The 6,357-nt window shown below is 34.3% G+C and overlaps 1 long non-coding RNA gene and 1 pseudogene across 2 annotated transcripts; one reads left to right on the top strand and one right to left on the bottom strand.

The window, feature by feature from the left end:
* The first annotated feature begins 847 nt into the window (after nucleotides 1-847).
* LOC148169360 (uncharacterized) lies at nucleotides 848-1,975 on the top strand (annotated as a pseudogene).
* Nucleotides 1,976-4,460: 2,485 nt separating this feature from the next.
* On the bottom strand, nucleotides 4,461-5,265 carry LOC148169361 (uncharacterized). Of its 2 annotated transcripts, none has more exons than XR_015770620.1 (4): nucleotides 5,241-5,265; nucleotides 4,977-5,189; nucleotides 4,623-4,914; nucleotides 4,461-4,568 (listed from the first exon to the last, which is right to left on the bottom strand). It is a non-coding gene; the product is annotated as an uncharacterized LOC148169361 (long non-coding RNA). The 2 variants fall into 2 exon arrangements; XR_015770621.1 differs by having other exon boundaries at nucleotides 4,623-4,917.
* Nucleotides 5,266-6,357: the final 1,092 nt, after the last annotated feature.

Raw genomic sequence — 6,357 nt, forward strand, 5'->3', positions numbered from 1 at the left:
ACTTGTATTTCTTTACTCTGAAGGTGTGCTATTACATCCCTAAAACCGCGATCCACTATGAAATGTGAATAATATACCTATCGATATTATGCTGTATAACTGGAAAACGTGGAAACTACATGTGGTCATCTATTTCAAAACCTCGGCACCGTTGTTGTGTCCATCCACCCCGAAAAGACCAGCAGCTTCTAGAATATAACCAGACCAACATCATTGGTTTTATCAAATGCCTTTTCTTCTGGCCCGAGTATAAAATCCATTGTGTACAAAAGTCTGTCGGTTTTTCGATGAAAATGTATGTTCCATCTAAAATCAAAACTGGTCCATTTTGGTGATTTTTCAGCAACTTATTGAAGGAAAACATAAACATATTATATAAGTTGTCGTCAATAAATAAATATATCGCTAAATCTTACTGCATCATAACTATGAAACTCGAACAAAAATTGTAAAACTCTATGACCATGACCTATGACCTATGACGAGTAAGTTTAGTGGAAGCTTGGTCAGGAATAAACCCAATGCATTGGCTGGTGTCCTGTTCCAGCTTTTATGCAAAGAAGGCTAAAGGTCTGTTTACATTATGAGATTTTTCATAGGATATTTCTTAAATCAAATTCATGTGATTTTTTTGTGATTACTTTAGGAATGAACACTATGGTTAGGGTTTAGGTTTTGAAGTTTACGTTATTGCGAAATTTCTTGTGATTTAATTAGTGTCGGTTTTGACGTTTTGATCAGTCATTTTAAAATTATAAGACTTTTCTAACCTTAAATAAAGCTGCCAATGATGTTCTGCGCCTGAAGACACATATTTAACTACTTTTACTAAAATTAATAAGAAGGTATGTTATCGGAATCATTACTTTTTATCTGTTATTGCTTTAATATTGTAGGCGTTAAAATGAAGACAAGTGGTTCATCATTAAACCGCTTGTATAATTTTTGTTTGTTGCATTTGCTTGCGTTGTTATTACATAAGAAAAGAAATATTACAAGGGGCCGTCATTCGAGAAGATTATGGACTAGAAAGTGGTTTGAAAGATGTAATGCAAGACTAGGGTTATCTAGTTTGGTGTTTAATGAATTAGCCATAGAAGATAAAACAAGTTTCAACAATTTTACTCGGATGTCAACGGTTACTTTTGAGAACCTATTGTTAAAAGTTGGACCAAAGATACAGAGAAGTAATACAACTTTCAGAGAATGTTTAGCACCTCAAACTAGATTATTAGTTACACTCAGATATCTTGCTACTGGAGAAAGCTTTAAAAGTTTACAATATGCGTTCAGAATCTCTGTGTCCTCTCTATCACTACTTATCCCAGAAACATTAAATGCGATTTATGAAATGCTTCAAAGAGATTATTTGTCAACACCAAAGAGTAGTGATGAATGGAAAAAAGTTGCAGTAACCTTTAATAAATTGTGGAATTTTCCACATTGTCTAGGTGCATTAGACGGAAAACAGAGCAAAAAAGAAGGATGTTCATATAATTTTAATTATAAAGGCTTTCACAGCATAGTCTTAATGGCACTTGTTGATGCAGAATACAATTTTATTTACGTCGATGTTGGATGCAATGGGCGCATCAGTGACGGCGGAGTCTATAACAACAGCACCTTGTGTTCTGCTATAGAAAATAATACCTTAAATTTTCCAGATGATGACTATTTACCTAATAGTGACATTAAAGTACCATATGTTATTGTGTCAGATGATGCATTTAGGCTTTCAAAGAGAATAATGAAGCCTTGAAGTCAGAGATCAAATGTAAATGAAAAAATATTTAATTATAGATTAAGTCGAGCCCGAAGAGTGGTTGAAAATGCCTTTGGTATTTTTGCCAATAGATTTCAGGCAAGAACGGCGCTAAATTTAAAATTTCCGATAGAAACACTGGGAATTATCACAAGAAATAGTTCCGGCGTATTCCTTGTGATCGCTTATGAGTTCTTGAGAATATCCTTATGATTTTACTTAGGAGTGTTTTCTTAAGAATAATCACATAATATAAAGTGTTAGGTTTAACGTTAAGACGTTTCCTAAGAAATTTCCTAGGTCAATCCTAAGAAAAATCCCGTAATGTAAACAGACCTTTACATATACAGGGTGGCCCATCTAAGACTTTCGGGCTCAATATTTTTGTTATTTATGAACGGATTTTTCCAAAATTTAAAATATAATTTCTTGAATAGGTAAGGATGATGTGACATTACCAGCGTCATCCTTGACTTAAAAATGTTAATTTTACTTGTCTTATTTAAAATTTTAATTAGTTAAAAGTTATGTCATTTTATAAAACAGCAATAATTATACGCGTGTGCCAAAAATCAACCGTCTAGCAAGTCAAGTTGCCGAGAAAAAGACAAAAAAGGACCTCAACATTTCCAAAAGATACAAACTGATAGTCGGCTATGAAACAATTGACTTCTACAGCGAGTTTAGATTTTGGACATCCCTGACTTGTTGATGAATCCGTGACATTCATGACATTTGTGACAATCATTTGAGGTTATGTTTATTTTTGAGCATTATGATGAGGACTATTGATTTAAACATGCACATTCGCGATTTTTTATCTTGATCTTTTAGTAACTAGTCACAATGCATTGAACCGAGCATCGTTTCTCGACATTTGTGATAATTTTTCGTTTGAGGTTATGTTTACTTTTAAGCATGATGATGAATATCATTCATTTAAACTTGCGCAGAACGATTTATCCCGATCTTTTGAAATTGAAAACTAATCACAATGCATCAGACAGCGTTTTGATGCAAAAATTTCATAGGCACAAGGAAATGTGAGCGAAAAACTTGTTGAAAGTTGGTCGTCACCAGAAAAATAATTGCAGAATGGTTCGTTATGAGGTGCAACTAGTATTCACGACTTCTTTAGCACTGTCACAGGTTTATTGGAAATGGAAATTCAGTGACACGTATGCAGTGAAGCGATTTGACTCATTTATGATTGCATTTGGGTTAAAACAGTAATCTCATTTATGATGGAGACAGAATTAGATGATCACAAGATTTCGTCCTTTTTCAGGAAACTACTTTACTTTGATTTACTTTGATTAACAAATAATTTGTTACAAGGTATTTTATTGTAAGGTACAAAGTTTTAACAGTGAATAAACTATACCAGTGACAATTATAGCAATGTAACACCATATTTTCTACAATAGTAATGAACGAATGTACAAAAATTTACAAATGTATCAGATATTTACACTGTTACAACATGTCTATGTACTTTGAACATTTATAACAAGTGCAAATAATGCTGGAATATTGTAAGCGTTTGGTCACTACCATTTTGCTTGTTGGCGATGCGATGAGATTTGGCTTTTCTTTTTACTAGCAACTCATTTCTTGAACTTTCTTGTAACGAAATGGACACAAACAATTAGGGGCAGCATAAGTTTTTGAATATGTTCTGTGATGGTGAAGAATGAATTTGCGGTCCTTTGGTCCGAGCAAATCGCTTGTCGCTTTCAACTGGAACAATTGCTTCGATGGTACTAGTCACTTGCCTTCGCTGAACACTTACCATATCACGTTGACGGCGACTCATCATCGAATTCATCAAGCAGGGTTTTGCACTTTTAGCAGCTTGGTTACTGTCCGTCAAACATATCCACTCATGTTAGAAGAATCCAAGTGGCATAGTCGTTCATGGTAGTCAACACCGTCCAGAACGTTCTGCAATCGTTCTTAATGCTTGCAACAGGGTACGATAGCGTGTCAATGAAAGTTCCTTTCATATTTGCATCTTTTGGCGGTTCAATGAGAAAGAACAGGTTCAACATTTAAAAAAGTAACAGTCCGTGTTGAAGTACTGCATCATTTTCAGTGTGTTGCTTTCAGTCTTGTTCGTCTTTTTTTCACTCGTCCAAGTTATTAATGAATGTTTCAATGTTTCAATGCCCTAAAGTTAATGTTCGTTTAAAGAATTGTCCCATAGAAAAAGTCGACCGACGATACTTTGATAGAAATATCATGTTTGCAATTTTCATTGGAACGTAGGTATAGATGACGTTCGTTGTCATTTTGTTTCATTTCTTTCTTGCACTATTTCTTTGACTCGTTATTCTTTCTTAGTGAGAAATCGTCATGATACCGTGCAAGCACATTTTCTATATCATAATAGTGGTCCTAGATCGTTAGGTAGTTCGCAGGTTTGTTGAAGAAACAAATACAACTCGCAACATCATGCACCATATTCGGTTCGAAAGCACGAATCTGAAATATCAGATGTAAACAGTGTTTTCCTACAATTTGCAATGACCTTAGAAAATGTAACACACTATCATGCGTTTTTGGTGATCCAAAACCGCTTAGTTGTAGGTAACTACATGTATCTGATTTCCATATTACTTATACGTCTTGGTATCATTAGTTGATTTCCTATTCAAAGTTTCAGTTGCCAATTTTTCGAAACGAAATAATAATGGTACTGTACGGCTAATTTGGACTTGAAGAAACTTTCTTGATAACACCTTTTAGCATGGCGGTCTTAAAAGTGTGCAGAATTGTGCCTACATTTGTCGATTCGACCTTGTTTCTACAAATCATAATTGAAACATACGAATTTATTAGTCGTATAGCCACTAAATACCATAAAACTCCGTTTTGACATGGGTAAACTTGTCTTTGTCGCTGGTCTTGTAGGTACTGGGCAACTCAACGATACAGCATTCTTCGTTACTTTTGCATACCAACTTTACCGACATTCATTTGTGAATCAAGTGATTCAAACACTCATGTAGGTACAAGCTAATGCGCACAAATGGCACATAGCTCAATTCTGCACCAGCATTTTTCGATTTCGTCCTAGATTTCATATGTATTATGAACCAATTTTGACTTCTTGACTACGGCAGTTCACATATTGGAGCTTCAAGGTTAATCTACTTTGGATTAATGACATTATTAAACAAAAGAAAAATGTTAAAACTATCTAGTACCATACATTTTATAGGCGCAGTAAAGAAGTTTGCTGAAAAAGGATGAAATCATCTAATTCTGTCTTCATCATAAGTGAAATAACTGGTTTAACGTAAATGCAATCATAAATGAGTCAAATCGCTTCACTGCATACGTGTTACTGAATTTCCATTTCCAATAAACCAGTGACATTTCTAAAGAAGTCGTGAATTCTAGTTGCACCTCATAGCGAACCATTCTGCAATCATTTTTCTGGTGATAACCAACTTTCAACAAGTTTTTTACTCACATTTTCTTGTGCCTACGCATTTTTTGCACCAAAACGTTGGCTGATGCATTGTGATTAGTTTCCAATTTCAATAGATCGAGATAAATCGTTCTGCGCAAGTTTAAATCAATGATTTTCATCATCATGCTCAAAAGTAAACATAACCTCAAATGAAAAATATTACAAATGTCAAGAACGTCACTGACGTCAGCGATTATTGACAGACCGAACGCAGGGATGTCCAAAATGGGGCGTGGGAAATTATTTTTTTCATAGCCGACTATGATTTTGCATCTTTTGGAAATGTTGAGGGTCTTTTTTCTCTTTTTCTCGGCAATTTGACTAGCTAGACGGTTGAGTTTTGGCACACTCGGATAATTATTGATGTTTTATAAAATGACATAAATCTTAACTAATTAAAATTTAAAATAAGACAAGTAAAATTAACATTTTTAAGACAAGGATGACGCTGGTAATGTCACATCATCCTTACCTATTCAAGAAATTATATTTTAAATTTTGGAAAAATCCGTTCATAAATGACAAAGATATTGAGCCCGAAAGTCTTAGGTGGGCCACCCTGTATTAAGAAGATCGAATAACTTCCGTTTTAATGTAGGCAAATTCCTTAGACTGGTAATCAAAGGATCCGAAGAAATAAACAATCTATTAAAAGTGTCAGTAATATTGTCTAGTCTGGAAGTCTTGCGGCTAAAATGTTCTCTGTAGGCTTTAAAATCTTTGTTTCGGGCTTCTTGAGCTTCTTCGCTAAGTTGTCCTATTGGTAACAAAGCATTTGAAACAATTTCCGGGCCGTGAATTAAAATCTTATGCACGCTGGGACTCATGCAGTTCCATTGATATAATTGTAAGTACAATTTGGCGGTGTCTATACAATAAATTTTGAATTTGTCTTTATTTATAGCAAAACCACTAGATATATTCTGAAGGATAATATAAAATCTTTTAATTAAATTTTTATCAATGCCAGAAATTTCTGCAGACACTTCAAAATTTTGAAAAAATTTTCGGGCTACATTACCATCATTGCTATTTCCGTAGCCTGGTTTCGGTTGGCCAACTATGAGTGACATTCTTTTCTTAAATTGGTCCTGGAGAATTTTTTTTTACACTCAAC

The sequence above is a fragment of the Gnatocerus cornutus genome, chromosome 8, assembly GCF_029298725.1.
Source record: "Gnatocerus cornutus isolate USDA-ARS CGAHR chromosome 8, icGnaCorn1.1, whole genome shotgun sequence".
NCBI lineage: Eukaryota > Metazoa > Arthropoda > Insecta > Coleoptera > Tenebrionidae > Gnatocerus > Gnatocerus cornutus.